Genomic DNA, 20,322 nt, shown 5'->3' on the forward strand with positions numbered 1-20,322 from the left:
GGATCATTTGTGGATCTTTGATAGGCTACGTTCATCTGTGCTACTTCATTCTCGACTGACCCATCAAGAAAGGACATCCTTCCATCATGTGGTCTGTGGCATTTCACCCATTATAAGTTGTTATTGCAACTTGATTCACTTGGGTGTGTTCTTTGAGTTCTAGAGCCTTTATCCTACGGATCAAAGATGTAAATTTAGCCTCTTCAGCTAGAAAAGGTTGAACTTGATATACACCTCCTCTTGAAGGTGTGTGTCTGTCGGGTTCCCTAGTAATCTCTCATTATAGGCTCTTTTCTGCTAGGTCCTCTAAAAATTTTTAGGCTTCTATGGGTTCTTTATTCATGAATTGACCCTGACACATTGACTCTAATATGGTTCTTGAGTTTGGGTCTAGTCCTTCATAAATGATTTGGCACAACCTCCAAGTTTTTATTCCATGGTGTGGGCATTGACTCAAAAGGTTCTTAAAATGATCAAAGTACTTCCAAAAAGACTCACTTGGTAATTGATAAAATTGATTAATTTCATTCTTAAATTTGGCAATCTTATGGTGTGGAAAAATTTTTTTCAGGAACACTCTAACAAAACCCTCCCATGATGCGATGGATTGATTAGAAAGACTATATAATCACTTTTTGGCACTATCCTTGAGGACAAAGTTGATCAACCTAAGTTTTACAACATTCTCAATGAGCTGTTGAAGCCGCATCGTGGTGCATACTTCCTCAAATTTCCTCATAAAAATGTATGCATCCTCGATTCTGATGAATTTGAGAAGCATGTTTATGATCTGAGATTTAATTTCAAAATTGACATCAGTTTGTGCAGTTGGATATATGAGGATTGGGCTGTCCCAACTGGATAGCAAAGGTCTTTCAAGATCCTAGGTTCATGTTCCGGTTCACCCATGGTGGGCTTAAGGTCTACTGGACTTGATACAAACTTTGGATCTATTCTCACTAATCGACCAGATAACCTTATCCACGAAGAAATTTGAGAATTTTCAGTTATTTTTAAATTTTTTTTATTTTATTTTTTTAAAGAAGAGGAAATAGATGAGAAAAGAATTTGAAAGATGGGGGCCTAAGGAGTCCTAAATCTAGAGATGATAGAGAAGAACATTTTAATTAGGGTTAATATTTATAGGTTAGTAGTCACGTTATACAATCAATCCTCGTTAAGGGTAACCCTGGATCTAGACAGCTCCTAACTTGTTAAGGTTGTCTTTGAGCACTTCAGGTAAAAGACTAGCCACTCAACTAGCCAGGTAAATGTAAAGTCGATGAGGGTCCCCCCGTTGTTTTTCTTAGAGACCAACTGAGTTGGTCAGATAAACGAACAGAATCAATTAAATAACCATCTTTCTTCAGGACGTAGTCTTTGAACCACTTTTCTAGACACCAATCAAACTGACTAACCCTAACCTGATCTTACTCTTAGGATCCTTTGTCCTATTGAGCTCGAAAGTTCTTAGGGGCCAACGTCTAATTGATTTTAAGTTAAAGTTTAGGTTAATGCAATATGTAGGATGGTGGTTTGTGGGCCAAAGAAGGGTGATGAGATCTCCACCTTATCTTGTTTAGGGTTTCTGCCCTTAAGATATTTTATGGACTATGTAATGCAAGAAGAAAAGATGATCAGATTTGATAGTTAGTTAAGAGTAAATTGATTTGTTTTATTTTTTAGGTTTTGTGATTAAGTATCTAATTCCTTAAGTAGATTATGAGGTGTCAATGTAGAGATTTTTTTTTTTGAAAGAAAGTAAGTTTGACTAAGGAACTAGATAACTTAGAAAGCAATTAAAAAAAAATTAAATAATCATGTCTAGATCTCCGATAATAGTGCCAAAATTTGATCGCTGTCATAGCGGTCAAAAATAAAAATCAACTCAAACTATATAGATAGGGTGAGTCGGGATCGTCTCCACAGAGATTTAGGATGATTATCCTTTTTTCTTTTATGAAGAAAAAAATAAAAGAGAATTGATTGCAGAAGGATTAATAAGAAATAGAATAGAAAGAAATCAAAAGTATAAATTAAATTATGAAAGAAAATAATTCAGAGAAATAATCCTGGAATTCTGAATCCATCATGTAAAGAGATTTATTTCTTCTTTTTTTATATTACAATATTTAATTCTTGAATTATGGTATTAGTATAGTTTATCTCTAAGGGATACGAACTATATCAATAGATTACAGCTCGTCCTATTGGAGTATAAACTATCTAAATTCAATTACAAGATATAAGATTTAATCTAGCATACTACGATCTATCTTTCTTAAGCACGCACCGTATCCAGAGATCACGGCACGTCAACAGAAGGTATAGGCCGTGTAGGATGGATTAATATCTCAGAAAAAAATAAAAAGATATGAAATAAAAGTAAAATTTTATTGTATAAAAATTAAATATAAAAAAAAAATAAAAACTCATTTACAAGCTTCATCATATTCCTGGATTGAAGAAATTTAGCCACGCATCCAACTCTCTAGCTCCATAATCTCCCAATAATTGATCTCTAAAGCTTCTTGAATTTTTTTCCCTATTTTTTTCTTATTTTTTCTCTAATTTTTTCTCTTCATTTTGGTGCTTAAATTGCTCAATTAAATTAACATCTTTTTTTATAAATATATCTAATTTCATATTTTTTTAAAAATTACTTATTTTTCAAAAAAATTTAATAAATTCATGAAATTAGGTTTTTAAGAAGATGTTAACATCATAAATTATCAAAAATATCTACAATAAATATAAAAATATACCGCTTATTACTTATTTAGATCATGCTAATCTGACCTAGATCGCATTCTCCTCACCTGGGGGACGTGCTCCTTGATCTCCATTAATACTTGCACTTTGGACGCATTCAGAGAAGTATAGTTAGTGAATCTTCTAGGTAGTGATCAGCATTGTTGACCTCTAGGACTTCTAGGTCATTGGCCCCGAGGTGGAGATTTGGATCGTTGGCATCGAGGTGGAGTCCTAGATCACTGGCATCGAGGTGGAGTCCTAAATTGCTGTTGACCCCTTTAAGGATCTTTCCACCTTGGTGAGAGTTTTAGCTCTTCTTTTTTTTCCTCGGTGGTAGCATCAGCTAAGATTCTATGCATCTCGAAGGTTTCTTTGGCTTTAGTGTATTTTTCTATCTGATCTAGCATTTCAATGAAGTCCTTCAGATATTTTTTTCTTTAATAAGAAGATAAACGAGTTCTTCTAAAGTCCACCTATCAAAGCAGTCATTGCGATCGATTGGTTCCAGTCGCATACTTCTAAGGTGGCTATGTTAAAGCGGCTCACATTAGCTTGGAGAGATTCTTCTTCCTTCTACTTGATATTTACTTGAAAATTGGATCATTGATGCTGTCTTTTACTGCTAATGAAGTAGGGTACAAATAATCGACTCAGCTGGTCAAATGAGTGGATGGAGTTCAATTTTAAACTAGAGTACCAATGCCGAGCTATCTTTTTAAGTGTTGAAGGGAATGCTTGGCACAAGATTCTATCATTTGCTTCGTGAAGGAGCATAAGAGCTTTGAAGCTCTCTAGGTGAATTATTGGGTCGATCGATCTGTATAGATTTTCAGATGCAGCATCTTGAAGTTGATGGGCAGTGGCTCCTACATGATCTTGTTGTTGAAGGATGAGTCGATATGGAAATTGGCCCACTTATTCTGATCCAATGCCTGATGTTGTAGCACTTTGATTCGTTGGTTCATCTCCTAGAGCTTATGGTCAATGTTGGCATCATGGGTAATATAGACCTTTGTTGACACGATGGATATCGATCTGGAGTGAAGCCCTTTTCAAAATATTGGGTTGGAGAATGATGCCTCCATTCGGGACTCTTGGATTGACTCAATGTGTCTGCCTTCCCTGCTTTGGACTATGCGGGAGAGGTTGAGGCAATTGCTGCTAGAGCGCCTCCTGCACAGGATTTGATTATTGCATGTTGTGAACTACCATGGTCAGTGCTTACATTTGATCGACCAGTGCGTTGAATTGGTTTGGATTCACCCTTACGGTCAATTGAGATGGCTGCGGAGGCATCTCCAATTGTTGAGCCGGGACATGATTTTCGATTGGATTTTCGGCCAATCGGATCACCATGACATTGGAATGTCATGATGATGTTCTGCATGGTGGCATTGTTGTAGATCTCTAAAAGTGGGTATGGGCCCTTCTTTTAGTGCCAATCTGTTGCTGTGATTTTCAAACTTGAGATCAGTACGGCTAGAATGGATAGCAACAACAGGACGACGATGGCAAAACTTACAAAAGAAGTCCCAGACCAAAGTTAGCTCAAGTGAAGATCCTCCGATGCTCAAGTTAGAATCTTAAAATAGATGAAAAAGAGTGTGTGAGAGAGAGAGATTGCATACTTAGGGGTCCCTTGTTTGCCTCTATTTATAGAGATGGGAGCCATGAGAGAGGAGAGTTGTTGGAAGCCATCTTGGTCGCTTCGAACGTATTACTCTGAGATTTATGGTTCGATCTCTTAGGATTTGATGGTTGTCGTTGCCTTATCCGACTTGTGGCTACCTATTCTTAGTGGTCACGTGATCTAAAGAAAGGCTCGGGAGTTCCTGGTTAACTTTGCCAAGTATGTCGATCAAGGTCGATTGAGGCTGCCAAGGATCGATGGAAGGGTCAGCGATCAATCTTGGGGTGACCATGACTGAGGTTTGCTGGTATTTTTGGCTTTAGACAGTAGAGGTTTTCTTCCCATAATAGGATGCAAATTTATTGATATCTAGAATACGGTAAGGTATCCTATCTTAGGTTAAGAGGCTCGTTGTAAGCTAGGCACTTGGTTCGCACCTATGGGTGCCAATTGGGTCGGGTTAGATCGAATATCGATCGGATTGATGTGGATCGGATCAAAAAATCATCAATCTAAACTCGACTTATTTATTAAATAGATAAAAATTCAGATCTAAATCTAATCTATTTATTAAACAAATAATTCGATCCAACCCATTTGACTCATTAATTGAATAGATCAAGTTAGATTAAGTGGGTTAAATAGATTAAATGGGTTAAACAAATAGGATTAAACAGGTTAGAAACATGTTAAGTAGGTTTTAAACAAATTAAAGAGTTCTTAAATAGGTTAAATGAACTAAATAAATTAAATGGATCATCTGATTCAATCCGACTTGAATATTAAACAGGTTAAATGATCAGATATTTAAAATCCAAATTCAACTCAAATATTAAACATGCTAATTTGTTGATGATCCGAACCCATTTAGCCTAAATTGAAACCTATTTATGATGGGTCGAACATGAATCGGATTGCTGAGTTGGATCATATTTTGCTAACCTTATTCACATCTCAACCCATGATAATACTATCCAAGGTGGACTACTAGGATTGATTATTCAATAAGAACATACTAGGGTGTTAGTACGAGATCACATCTTGGTTAAGAAAGATGTGATCGTCCATCTGCAGGGAAGCGTGGTGGGTGATGTGCATGTATTTTTAAAAATTTTACATCGAAATATACATGATTAAACAATTTAATCTATAATACATGTATAGATCAAATCTAAATCACTATACAAGATCTATGACATAAACTAATATGCATGTATACACATCTGAAATCTAAAATTTAGCAAGTACAGATCATATCTATGTGTAATTGGATCATATCTAATTCATATTTAGATTATATTTAAAAATTAATTGAGATCAAAATCTCATACCTGAGCGTGGATAGTAGTTCACCGCATCTAAAATCCATGATAGATATTTCTTGATGATGCTTGGCAGTCGCACACGCATCCGATCTCTACAGGTATCCACACGAAGTCTTTGTGCTGATCGATCTCTCCGGGAGTGCTAGCTCACGAAGATACCATCCTTTGATTGATCTAAAAGGAACATGATAAAATTAAAGAATAAGAAGACCCTCTCTTTTTTCTTTCTAAATCCATACATCTGATCTCTACAATAGAGATCAAGAGAAGAACCCTTTCTTCTCAATTTTCATGTATAAGAGAGAACCTTTCTGTCTTCCTTTCACACCCTTAAGAAGAACTTTTTTTTTAATTTTTTATAATAAAAATTAGATCTAATCTAATTTTTTATACTAAAAATCATATAAAATCTTGAGATATAAAAAAATCTAAAAGAAGAATCCAAGAGAAGAATCGTTCTTCTCTCTTCTTCTCTCTTTTCTTCTTGATTTAGAACTCTAGAGATCTCCAAACACACAATCAGATTTTTTTGATATTTTTCTTCTAAATTTTTATGTTAAAAATTAGATCTAATCTAAATTTTATCTTGGAGAAAAAAAAAATCTGAAAGAAGAACTTCTTCTTCAAGATTGCGCACAAAAAAGAAGATCCATTTTCTTCCTTGATCTAAAACTTCAAGAAGCACCAAACCCAAATCAATTTTTTTTTAATATTTCTCCTATAAATATATATATTAAAAATTAGATCTAATCTAATTTTTATTTTAAAAAAAATAAAAAAAATTTAGAAGAAGAACTCCTTCTTCTTCAAGGCTGCACGCAAGAAAGAAGATCCTTCTTCTTCCTTGATCTTTCTCTCCTTGGAAAAAAAATTTTCTTCAATTTTCTACTGTATAACCAACAAAAAAAAATTTTTAATACCCAAAAATTAGTAAGAAAAGATCCAAAAAATATATCAAGAAGAAGAGAAGAAAGTGGATGTTGCGAGCGGGATCTTGGGGCATCCAACACTTGGACACCCCCCTCCTTATTTTGGGCGACCATAAAGAGGAGATGGGGCACCTCTTTTTTCATGGGAGGAAGAGAGGAGAGGGGTGTAGCACTTCTTCATGGGGCATGGGGTTTCTCACGGTAAAAAATGAGGCATGGAGAATTGATTATCACATGAGGTGGCTTTGTTTTCGGTTTAGTCCTGTACCCAAATAGGATTCAAGATCTTGATCAAATTCTAACTAATTCTTGGATCCAATTCTAACCAATTTAGAAATTAGTTATAACAAATTAACTAATTGAATCTTAGCCCAATTAGATCCTAATCTAATTAAAAATTAGTTAGATTAAAACTCCATTGATTCAGGAATTGATTCTTGATGGATATCAGGGAAGTTTTTTTTAATAATAGGGCTTGATCCAATCAAATCTATTTTCAAATGACATTTGATCAAATCAAAGCCTATTATCCAATAGGGTTAGATCCAATCCAAGTCTATTTATAAAATAATTTTATATTCATGCATCTCTAAGATCAATTGGAATAAGCTCAGTTATTCAATAGGACTCATCCAATTAATACAAATCCAATCTAATTGAATCCAATTCAATTAGATCTAATCCAATCTCCATTACTCAATCAAAATAAGTTAATTAATAATTATATTATTAATTAATTATTTTTTTAATTCACCAACTATTAATAAATTATTTATTACAATCTTTGTAAAAGATTAATCATCAATCAAATTGATAATTAAATCCTTTAACGATCTGTAATCATCGATCAGCTATTTGATCAGATAGGTACTTCTATGTATGTGACCCCATAGGTTCGAACCTAAGCCAATAGTATAAGAACAATTTCTGTACTAATCGATATAACCATCTAGCAATGAGATCCGATATTTGGATAGATCGAATGTATGTCTAGCAACACTTTAGAATCCATATGGATATAGTTATCGTATAATTCATCCATTTGACACTCAATGCTCAAAGACAACTTTGAGATAAACTGTCAATCCAGGATGAGTGGTCCACATTGTGTCTCAATCTCAAAAATTTTGTGACTCCTCACTAGGACTACTTTGGCCAAAGTTTTGCTGAATTAAAATACAATGATGCATCATCTCCAATTTTACTTAGAGCGGATAATCTTATCTTGACTCACACTCAGACTTCACAAGTACTTGACTGTACCCAAAAATCTTCTATCATCGAATTAAAAATTCGGATAATCTATCTTCAAAGCACAATGAGTTGCTTGTAAGTCACCGAGGCAGCCTCAGGTCTAAGGGATACATATACCCATATCCCATCAAAACAGCCCTTGATAGCAGAGTACTCCGAAAGTGGTCATGCTTAGTGAAATGTACTCCTACATATCATCCATATACCATATCCGTATCACCACACGTCTTGGTTAAGAGGACAACCAACTAATATGGCATACAATGATCTATACTCGATACAATTATCATCTTTGTGACAATTGTATCATTTGGTTGCGAGCAGGATTTAAGAACCACATGATAAATTTTTTTTTATCATTTTGAAAGTAGTTCTAAGGACTTCATCATAATATATGAGTTCTATTTTAGAATATATATTCATTATGATAAATCTGCTAGATAATATTTATCATTTTATAATTCATATATTTATATAAAGCACAATCGTCTATAACCTCGATGATTGACTTTAGGACACATTTCTCAACAACTTTCACTTGGACTAAAGCCAATCAAATTAGTATCAAATACCCATCTTTTATTTTAGATCATCGAATTCATTAGATTCGATTGCTCTAGTCAATGGGTCGGTCAAGTTCTCCTTTCAGTCGATCTTCCTGAGGTCGACTTTATTTCAATCTTATCGAACAAGGTGATTGCAATACAAAAAGTATTTGATTCACAAATGGAACATCAGTTCTTCAGCTTGAGCTATGGCTCCAGTAGTGCTGTTAATATAGAAGAACTGGACCATCAATGAAGGGTGCCTCTCCAAGCTCGCTAATAAACTTTCATAACCAAACAACTTCTTTACCAGCATCAAATGCTGCAAAGAACTCTATATCGTAAATAGAATTGGCTACTAATTATTGCATGGAATCTTTCCAACTTGTCACTCATCCTTTTAGGATAAAAACACAATTTAACACAACTTTATCATTTCCATCCGACTAAAAACTAGAATCATTATTCCACAGATTTTAAGGCAGATTCTCCATAAACGAGCTATTGATTTTTAGTATTTCATAAATATTTAAGGATAGTTCTCATAACCTTCCAAATCTTTATGAAAAATAGAGATGACAACCAAGCTTTTATTCTCTATAATGTAGGGATGTCATTCTCGATTAAGAAAATTTCATCCAAACAGTACAAAGAATAGTTTTACAGAACTATTAGGCCATTTGTACAAACAAGATTCTACTTCATTCTTAATAAAGTCATATATTCAAAATATATATTCTAACAATGAGAAGCTTGATTCAACCTGAATGGACTTGAGGATTGCTATAAGCAAATTGTCTCATCATAGTCAACACTATAACTTTGATGAAATTCTTTAACAATCAGACAGAATTAATAGGTCTCCATCTTTCCATCTGCACCTCTTATCTATCTAAAATCTACTCACACCTCATGGGTCTTACCCCTTCAGGTGAACCAACTAATGTCCATATAATATTGATCTTTATGGACTTCATTTCAGATTTAATGACTCCAAGCCACTTCTCAATGTTAGATCATTGTATTGCATCTATATGGGAGATCAAATTGTTGGGAATAGTGTCCCAAAGCCAATCGTCAGCCTGTTGACGGTTGTGCTCTTTTGTATTAGTACATAAATTATAAATAAATAAAAATTATTTTGATATTTTTTCATCACAAATATTTCATCTTCTAATGAACTCCTGTGTTGTGGTGAAGTCCTTAGGACTATTTAGACTCGACAAAGGAGGATTTGTCGCTTAGTCCTTCAATCTGTTTGCGATCAAATGATATGTTGTTACCAAGGATGACAATGTTTATCGAGCATAGGTCGTTGTGTGCCATATGGGTTGGTTATCCTCATAACCAAGGAGTGTGGAGATACTGGTATGGAATACAGGTGAGATATAATGGTACATCTGCACTGAACGTGACCGACTTCGGAGCTATTTCTACTGTCAAGATTTGCTCCGATGGGATATAGGTATAAATGTCCCTCCGATCTGAGGCTGCCAAGGTGACTTGCAAGCAACTCACAGCACTTAGGCACTGGACTACCTGAATTTCTAATTCAGTGACGGAAGGCTGCTGGGTGTAGTCAAGTACTTGACTTGTCGGTGCGTGTGTCAAGATGGGATTGACTACTCCAGTTTAGGAGCTGTGTACAGTTGTGTTTCAATTTAGCAAAACCTTGGCCAGGATAGTCCTAGTGAGGAGTCACAGGACTAATTGAGTTGAACACGATTCGGATGATCTCATCAGGGTTGACAGTTTAACCCTGAGTCGTCCTAAACACAGGGGTCAAAAGGGATGAATTATACGGTAACCATATTCACGTAGGTTCTGAATATTGCGATTGCGACTATTCGATTTATCTGATCATCGGATACCATTGCTAGATGGTCACTTCGATTAGTACAAGAATTGGTTCCTGTGCTACCGGCTTAGGTTCGAACCTGCGGGGTCACACACATTAGAGATTCCTTTCTGATCTGATGGTTGATTATGAGTCTTATGTGTCTGAAACTCTATGATTGAGAATTAGGATTCTCTGATCATGAGTTCCACACATTTTGGATACCGGGGTCAAAATTTTGAATTTCAAATTTTGAATTTGAAATTTGAACTCTTTGATCAGGGTTTCATATCGATGGTCTCTGATGCCTAATTGCCCATCGAATTTAGACTCAATAATTATGAAAGATTTTATTAATGATTTGATCGCTAATTAACTTAATTTGATTGAGTAATTATTTTTGGATCAAGTCCAATTGAATTGGATTCAGTTGGATTTGACCCGATTAGGTTATGACTTGACCTAATCGTCGAGATGGTTTGGTCCCTGATTTGATCAGGGGTTGGGCTTAGTCAATTTCTGATTTGATTAGGATTTTATTAAGCCTAATTAAGCTTAATTAACTTGAGTTTAATTTAGTCTAATTGTGCTTAACCTATTTTGATTAGGTTGGTTCAATTAAGATCAAACCACCATTTGAATTTGAATCCCTGCACCACCTTAAATCTCTGCGCCCATTTGAATTCACGAGAAGAAACTTCTCATAAATTTTTTCTCATGCAAAGCTCTTCTCACGCCCACTTTTGTGCACCATATGGATGGATAAAGCTGATTAGTTAACCATTCAAATTCAAAGTGTGTTTGAATTTGAATGGATAACTTATCTCTTTTGCCTTCAAGCTTATCCATCTTGTGCGCCACATAATTCACACGAGAAAGAGTTTCTCGTGAAATCTTTCCACACACAAAGAGTCCACGCCCTTCTCTTCTCATGCCATAAGTGGATAGGGATGAGTTGGTTTTTATTTGAATTCAAATTTGATTTGAATTCAAATGTGTAACCACTTGTCTTTATCCTCTCACGCGGATAAGACACGTTTTGAACGTTTTAAAAGAGATAGGGAGCTGGGGCGTGCGTAGAAAAATTTTGAGAAAGAAAGTGGGGTGTGAGGAAGCCTTGTGCATGAGGTGAAGGTCCAAAACCTTCCAAGAGAAAAAGAAAGAAAAGAAAGAAAATTGGGCGCAGGGTTTTTGGTGTGCACCCTAGGGTTTCTACCTAGGGTTCGGGAAGTGAGATTTGTGTGCCACGAGTGTCGTGAGTCCACCAAATTTTAGGAAGAGATCCATCAGCCTCTCAACCAATCATGCAGATGATCCGGAGCATCTGAGGAGTTGGCACACATCGATCGAAGGAGTTCGATCAACATCAGCCATCAAAAAGGTGAAATCACGAACTAGCATTCGTGAGGAGCCGATCAGACGGGAGCTTCGTGTGGATGATCTGCAGAGGCCAGACACTAATGTGGCTGTGACGTGATGATCAGAGCTTCCTAATGGTGATCAGATTGTGGTGATCGACTATCCGCAAAAGATGCTGTGTTCTGAACACAGTACAGTAAAAAATTTACTGTTTCAAATTTGAATTTCAAATTTAAATGCATGCTGTTGTATCATATTTAGATCCTAGTGTAGGATTAACTAGTATTAATTAATAAAATTAATTAATAATTCTACGATAAAATAGTAATTTTGAAAAAGTTTTAAAATTACCATTTTATCCATGCACTGAATTTTTGCTACAAATAGTATCAGAGCATGGTTCTAGAATATGATATACATATGCATGCGTAGATTAAGGTGTAATCTATAAGTTCAAATTTGAAATTTGAAATTTGAAATTTGAATTTTGAAATTTAAATTTTGAATTTTGAATTTTGAATTTTGATTTTTGAAATTTATTTGAAATTTCAAATTTGAAATTTGAAATTCGAAATTTAAAATTCAAAATTTAAAATTCAAAGATTGAAAATTCAAAATTTGAAATTTGGTTGAAATCTCAAATTTGAAATTTGAAATTTGAAATTCAAAATTTGAAATTTGAAATTCAAAATTCAAAATTTAAAATTCAAAGATTGGAAATTCGAAATTTGAAATTTGGTTGAAAACTCAAATTTTAAATTTGAAATTTGAAATTTGAAATTCAAAATTTAAATTTTGAAATTGGTATATTTAGATATACTTGATCCAAGTAGCAAGTAATCTAATTGGGTTGGTTGCCATGGCCGTCCGGTCATAGGAGAAAAGTAGGGTTTAAAGGCCCTCTCTTCCCATTCGATGGGGTCTCCTATGGCGGTAGGGGTGTCGATGCAATTATATCCCATACCGATGAAGCAGCGAAAGGACTTAATTATAAAATTTATCATGAATGTGTTAGATTAGATCTAAAAAAAATTAATGATTTATTTTGAATTATTTTCTGTTATGAAATGAGCAATAGGATTGCTGTTTATGAAATGTGCTAACCCGTTTGTGAAATGAGTAAACACATTTGGTGAACAGAAAATAAAATCTTTTAAAATTTGAAAATTATTTTCAAAATGCCAAACCCTGATCCATCAGCCCAAGTACTTAATTAAAAAAATTAAGTATTGTCTAGTAGGTCTAGAATTATGAATTAAGACCTAAGACAATTGAATAAACTTGTGGGTCAATGGGTTAGATGAATTAGGTCCATAATTGGGTTAGACCTAAGGTTAGCTTAAAAAATGGACTAAATGGAGTAATCGGTCAAATCTAATCAAAAGTTGAATTAGATTAGGTCAAGAATACTCTAGACTCAACTTCAATAGTTGTAGTTGAATGGGTCTATGTCTTTAACTAGACCAAGATGGACTTAATTCATGGCTACACGGTGGAGCCCTATTTACTAAGTTGATCAAAATTAAAACTAATGAACCGGTTGGTGTCTAAGGTAAGTTCGGCAGTTTTGACCAGTGGTTCTTAAGCGGGAGCTACTCGCATTGATTCGATCATTGACGAGTTAATGGCAAATCCCCATCACTGATCTCACTTATCTGGCCAATCTGGTAAGTTAGATTTTGATTAGATCACTTGGTGCTTAGAGCTCACCCATGTCATTAGGTAAATCAGTGTGACTGATTTAGGTGCTCCTAATGCCAGCTTTAATTAAATTTTTTTTAATCTGACTTGGTGAAGTCAGTAGGAGGATTGAAATTGGCTGGATGATTTCTTCTCTACTATCCTTTAATAAAATCCTCAAAAATTATTAGGTCCCTAAAATGATTAAGTTATAATGATAACTAAGTCAATGCCTCCCATTAAGTGAGTGATAATGAGTCCATTAGTTCAATGATCATTGGAGGCCCAAAGGCCTGGTGCTCATTGGCTAATGGAATTATCATTCATAATATGATAATTTGGTTGAGTCTTTCTGATGGTGGTTAGGTTGGCCGGCCAAAGTTGGGCCTGATCATTTATTGGTCTGATTCACCAAATTAAGTCATGTTAATGGTTGGACCTAACCAGATCTTTTCAGTGGAGGCCAAAGCCTACTGATTAGGTTCTGGGGCAAAATCAATTACTAGAAGTTATTTAGAGAAACAACTAGTTAAGAACCTACCCATAGATGCACATGGGTTGACCAACCAAAGTTGGGCTCATGTGTAGTCTTTGTGGATTCTAGTACCCATTAAGGAATTAAAGTAATTCCTCGAATTGAAGGTTGAGGCTACCAGTTCGTAAAATATTGGAAAAAAATTTAGATTAAAGTCCAAGTCTTTAGTATTAATTTATGTACTAATAGAGGTCTAGTTTTCCTTTATACAGCTATGGCCACTACCCTGTCGCTCCGATCATTATTAGATAATGACAAGCTCATGGGACCTAATTTCGATAGCTGGTATCGAAAATTGAAAATCATCCTTGAGCATGAGTGGATCCTTTATGTAGTAACGGATCCAGCACCTGAGGAGCCAGCACCGAATGCTAGTAAGGCGATCCGTGATACTTACCAGAAGTGGCTCAATGACCGCACCACCATCCGATGTATTATGCTGGCAGTAATAAATGATGAGTTCAGCCGTAGGTTTGAGAACACCCAGCCACAGGAGATGCTTCAAATGTTAAACGACTCCTTTGGCATGCCTGACGATGTTGAAAGGCACAAAACTAGTTGTGCCATTTTCAATACTCGGATGAGGGATGGGGCCTCAGTCACTGATCATGTACTGTACATGATCGAGATGATTGAGCGCCTAAGCAAATTGGGTTTTTCTCTGCACGAGCAGCTCGGTAAGGATGCGATCCTTAATTTCTTGCCCAAGTCCTTCCTCCTATTCCTTACTCATTTTCGAATGACAAAGCCTGCAGTAAACTACCACGGGTTGTTGGGGTTGCTGCAGAATTTTGAGAAGGATCACCAGCTCCATAAGGAGTCGGTGAATGTAGTGGGAGGATCTTCTTCTCGTCATCGACCCTTTGGGAAGGGGAAGAAGAACAAGAAGAAGAAGAATAAGAAGGTGCAGCCTTATGCTGGGACGGTTGCATAGGGTCAGACCAAGAAGCACAAGCCCGACCAGAGCCAGGCGGAGTGCTTCTTTTGCAAGAAGCAGGGGCATTGGAAGAGGAACTGTCCTCAATACATTGCTCCCTGGACCCGAACAAGCCGAAGAAGAAGCAAGGTAATTATATGATAACTCCTTGCAACTTTTCCATTTGTGATACTACTGTCTGGGTATTGGATACCGAAAGTCCTTATCATATTTGTAATTCGATGCAGGGTCTGCAGGTCAGTAGGAGATTTGATGAAGGCAAGAGGTTCCTGAACATTGGAGATGGAAGCAAAGTTCCAGTTCTAGCTTTAGGAATCATGAGTCTTGTAATCAATTCTCGTAATATAATTCTGAGTGAATGTCACTATTGTCCAAGCTTTTTATTAAATATTATTTCTGTAGGCCTTTCGGCCATGTACGGTTATGATTTTTTAATAAAAAAAATATTTGTAATATCATTTTGAATGGTATTACAATGTTTGTTGGACAATTAAATAATAGAATTTACTTACTATCACAGCCTGTTAATGTGGTTCAAAACTTCGGTAAACACCCTAGAATAGATAATGTGCAGAAGTCTACCTTTGGCACTGTAGGCTAGGTCATATCAATAAGAACAGGATAAACAGGTTGGCTCAAGAAGGAATTCTTGAACTTGGTGATTGTGAATCACTTCCAACCTGTAAGTCTTGTCTTCTTGGAAAGATGACCAAGTCACCTTTTACTGAAAAAGATGAGCGAGCCAGTGAACTCTTGGGTCTGGTATATTTGATGTATGTGGACCTATGAGCTCAAGTGCAAGAGGTGGATATTTCTACTTCATAACCTTCACAGACGACCTATCGAGGTATGGGTATGTCTACTTAATGAAGCATAAGTCGGAGTCGTTTGAAATATTCAAACTATTCCGAAATGAGGTAGAAAAACAAACTGGGAAGTGTATTAAAATCTTCGATCTGATCGAGGAGGTGAATACCTTTCCAATGAGTTTCTGACGTATCTAGGGGAGAATGGGATTCTCTCTCAGTGGACTCCTCCTGGAACACACAGCATAATGGTGTGTCTGAAAGGAGGAATCGGACCTTATTGGACATGGTTCGATCCATGATGGGGTTTGCTGGTCTGTCGATCTCCCTCTGGGGATATGCGCTCGAATCGGCTTTTACCTTCTAAATAGAGTTTCGAGTAAGTCTGTAGCCAAAACGCCATATGAGATATGGATAGGACGTAAGCCAGTACTCTCGCACCTTAGGGTTTGGGGGTGTCCGGCTTATGTTAAACGTTTAATTACAGACAAGCTTGGACCTAGGTCTGACAAGTGTAATTTTATAGGGTACCAAAAGAGACCAAAGGGTATTATTTCTACCTTGCTGATGAGCAAAAGGTGTTTGTCAGCCTTAAGGCAATCTTTTAGAAAAGAGTTCCTTAGTGAAGGAACTGTTGCCTCTAAGGTCAACTTGACGAAGTTCGACAGGTGAAAAACCGACACATGTTACTGAACCTGAACGGATTTGATTAGATCAGATCCGGAGCCCATTGATTATGCACCCTTAAGGCGGTCTGGTAGAGTACCACATCAACCGGACAGATACTATGGTTTCTTGATCCGGGATGGCGATCCTATCGAACTTGATGAAATGATGAGGATCCGATCACCTACATGGATGCAATGCAGAGACCTGACTCTGAGAAATGGCTAGAGGCCATGAAATCCGAAATGGAGTCATGAAGGTCAACGATGTGTGGACATTGGTTGACTCACCCGAAGGAGTGAAACCATAGGGTGTAAGTGGGTCTTCAAAGGAAGAGGGGCGCAGACGGAAAGGTGGATACCTATAAAGCCCGTCTGGTTGCCAAGGGATATCGTCAACGTTATGGTATAGACTATGAGAGACATTTTCTCCTGTGGAATGCTCAAATCCATTCGGATTATGCTTGCGATAGCTGCCCATCTAGACTATGAAATCTGGCAGATGGATGTGAAGACAGCTTTCCTAAAGGAGAGCTGGACGAAGAGGTGTATATGATACAACCTGAAGGGTTCACATCCACAGATGAGTCTAAGGTATGCAAGCTACAAAGGTCCATTTATGGACTTAAGCAGGCATCTCGGAGTTGGAACATACGTTTTGATAGGACGATCAAAACTATGGCTTCGTTAAGAACGGAGAAGAGCCTGCATTTATAAGTGGGCTAATGGTCCAGTAGTAGTATTTCTTGTATTGTATGTGGATGACATTCTCTTAATCGGGAATGATGTCCTGCATTACAGGGAATAAAGATTTGGCTATCGTCACAGTTCTCCATGAAGGATCTGGGAGAAGCTTCCTACATCCTAGGGATGAGGATCTATAGGGATAGATCCAAAAGTTGCTTGGCTTATCCAGTCCACGTACATTGATACTATGCTGAAAAGGTTCAGCATGGAAATTCCAAGAAAGGCTATCTACCGATAGGCCATGGAATTTCTCTCTCGAAAGGGATTGTCGACAACACTCAAGAGAGAGAGCGTATGGGTAGGATTCATATGCTTCGCAGTGGGATCTATCATGTACGCCATGACATGTAACGACAGATGTGGCATACTCACTAGGGGTAGTGAGTAGATACCAATCTGATCCAGGGAGAATCATGGAAGGTTGTTAAAACCATCCTGAAGTATTTAGAAATACTAAGGACAGTGGCTTTATATGGTGAATCGGACTTGAGACTTATAGGGTTTACAGACTCTAGTTTCAGTCTGATCGCGATGATAGCAAGAGTGTGTCAGGATTTATTTTTACCCTTAATGGTGGGGCTGTCTGCTGGAAGAGTTCAAGCAGCAACTGTGGCTGATTCAGTATGCGAGGCGGAGTATATTGCTGCATCAGATGCTGCAAAGAAGCGGTGTGGCTGAGAAATTCATCACCGAGCTCGGAGTAGCACCTCCTTGTTGGTCCAGTTTTGCTCTACTGGACAGCTCTGGAGCCATTGCTCAGGCGAAGGAACGAAGGCACACAGCGGACGAAGCATATTCTGCCGCTACCATCTCATCCGGAGATCGTGGATCGAGGTGACGTCGACCTTCAGAAGATCGACGGGAAGGAGAACTGGCCGACCATTCACTAAAGCCATTGCGGTGAAGGAGTTCAACGACTACAAGTCGAAGATGGGTATTAGATACTGCACGATGGCTTTAGGCAAGTGGGAGATTGTTGGAATAGTGTCCCAAAGCCAATCGTCAGCTGTTGACGGTTGTGCTCCTTTTGTATTAGTAATGAATTATAAATAAATAAAAGTTATTTTGATATTTTTTCATCACAAATGTTTCATCTTCTAATGAACTCCTGTGTTGTGGTGAAGTCTTAGGACTATTTAGACTCGACAAAGGAGGATTTGTCGTTAGTCCTTAAACTGTTCGCGACCAAATGATACGTTGTTACAAGGAGACAATTTATCGAGCATAGGTCGTTGTGTGCCATATGGGTTGGTTGTCCTCATAACAAGAGTGTGGAGACACTGGTATGGCATACAGGTGAGATGTAATGGTACATCTGCACTGAACGTGACGACTCGGAGCTATTTCTGCTGTCAAGATTTGCTCGATGGGATATGGGTATAAATGTCTCCGACCTGAGACCGCACGGTGATTGCAAGCAACTCACTGCACTTAGGCACTGGACTACCTGAATTTCTAATTCAGTGACGGAAGGCTGCTGGGTGTAGTCAAGTACTTGACTTGTCGGTGGTGTGTCAAGATGGGATTGACCACTCAGTTTAGGAGCTGTGTACAGTCGTGTTTCAATTTAGCAAACTTGGCAGGGTAGTCTAGTGAGGAGTCACAGGACTAATTGAGTTGAGCAGATTCGATGATTCATAGGGTTGACAGTTTAACCCTGAGTCGTCCTAAACACAGGGGTCAAAGGGATGAATTATACGGTAACCATATTCACGTAGGTTCTGAATGTTGGATTGCGATATTCGACCTATCCGATCATCGGGTACATTGCTAGATGGTCATTCGATTAGTACAGGAATTGGTTCCTGTGCTACCGCTTAGGTTCGAACCTGCGGGGTCACACACATTAGAGGTTCTTTCTGATCTGATGGCTGATTATGAGTCTTATGTGTTGGACTCTATGATTGAGAATTAGGATTTCTGATCATGAGTTCCACATATTTGGATACCGGGGTCAAAATTTTGAATTTAAATTTTGAATTTGAAATTTGAACTCTTCGATCAAGGTTTCATATGATGGACTTGATACCGATTGCCATCGATTTGGACTCAATATTATGAGAGGTTTAATTAGTGATTTGATGCTAATTAACTAATTTGATTGAGTAATTATTTTTAGATCAAGTCAATTGAATTGGATTCAGTTTGGATTGACCTGATTAGGTTAAGTGTTATCTAATCGCTAAGGTGGTTAGTCCTGATTTGATAGGGTTAGGCTTAGTTAATTCTGATTTGATTAGAATTTTATTGAGCCTAATTAGCCTAATTAAGTTGGATTTAATTAGTCTAATTGTGCTTAACCTATTTTGATTAGGTTGTTCAATTAAGATCAACACCATTTGAATTTGAATCCTGCACCACTTAAATCTCTGCACCCATTTGAATTCACGAAGAAACTTCTCATGAATTTCTTCCACGCAAGCTCTCTCACGCCCTTTGTGCCCATATGGATGGATATGCTGATTAGTTAACCATTCAAATTCAAAGCATGTTTGAATTTGAATGGATAATTATCTCTTTTGCCTTCAAGCTTATCCATCTTGTGCGCACATAATTCACACGAGAAAGAGTTTCTCATGAACCTTTCACGGACAAAGAGTCCACGCCTTCTTCTCACACCACAATGGATAGGGATGAGTTGGTTTCATTTGAATTCAAATGTGTAACCACTTGTCTTTATCCTCTCATGCGGATAAGACACGTTTGAACTGTTTTAAAAGAGATCGGGAGGTGGGCATGCGTAGAAAATTTGAGAAAGAAAGTGGGGCATGAGAAGCTTGTGCATGAGGTGAAGGTCCAAACCTTCCAAGAGAAAAGAAAGAAAAGAAGAAGTTGGCGCAGGGTTTTTGGTGTGTACCCTAGGGTTTTACCTAGGGTTCGAAAAGTGAGATTGGTGTGCCACGAGTATCGTGAGTCACAAATTTTAGAGAGAGATCCATCGCCTCTCAACCAACCGTGCAGATGATCTAGAGCATCCGAGAGTCGGCACATATCGATCGAAGGAGTTCAATCAACATCAGCCATCAAAAGGATGAATCACGAACTAGCATTCGTGAGGAACGATCAGACGGAGCTTCGTGTGGATGATCCACAGAGGCCAGACACTAGTATGGCTACGAGTGATGATCAGACCTCCGACGGTGATCAGATTACGGTGATCGACTACCACAAAAGGTGATGTGTTTGAACACAGTATAGTAAAAAAATTACTGTTTCAATTTGAATTTCAAATTAAATGCATGCTGTTGTATCATATTTAGATCTTAGTGTAGAGTTTATAGTTTAATTAATGAGATTAATTAATAATTTCGCTTAAATA

The sequence above is a fragment of the Elaeis guineensis genome, unplaced genomic scaffold (genome assembly GCF_000442705.2).
Source record: "Elaeis guineensis isolate ETL-2024a unplaced genomic scaffold, EG11 Super_Scaffold_1000045, whole genome shotgun sequence".
Taxonomy (NCBI): domain Eukaryota; kingdom Viridiplantae; phylum Streptophyta; class Magnoliopsida; order Arecales; family Arecaceae; genus Elaeis; species Elaeis guineensis.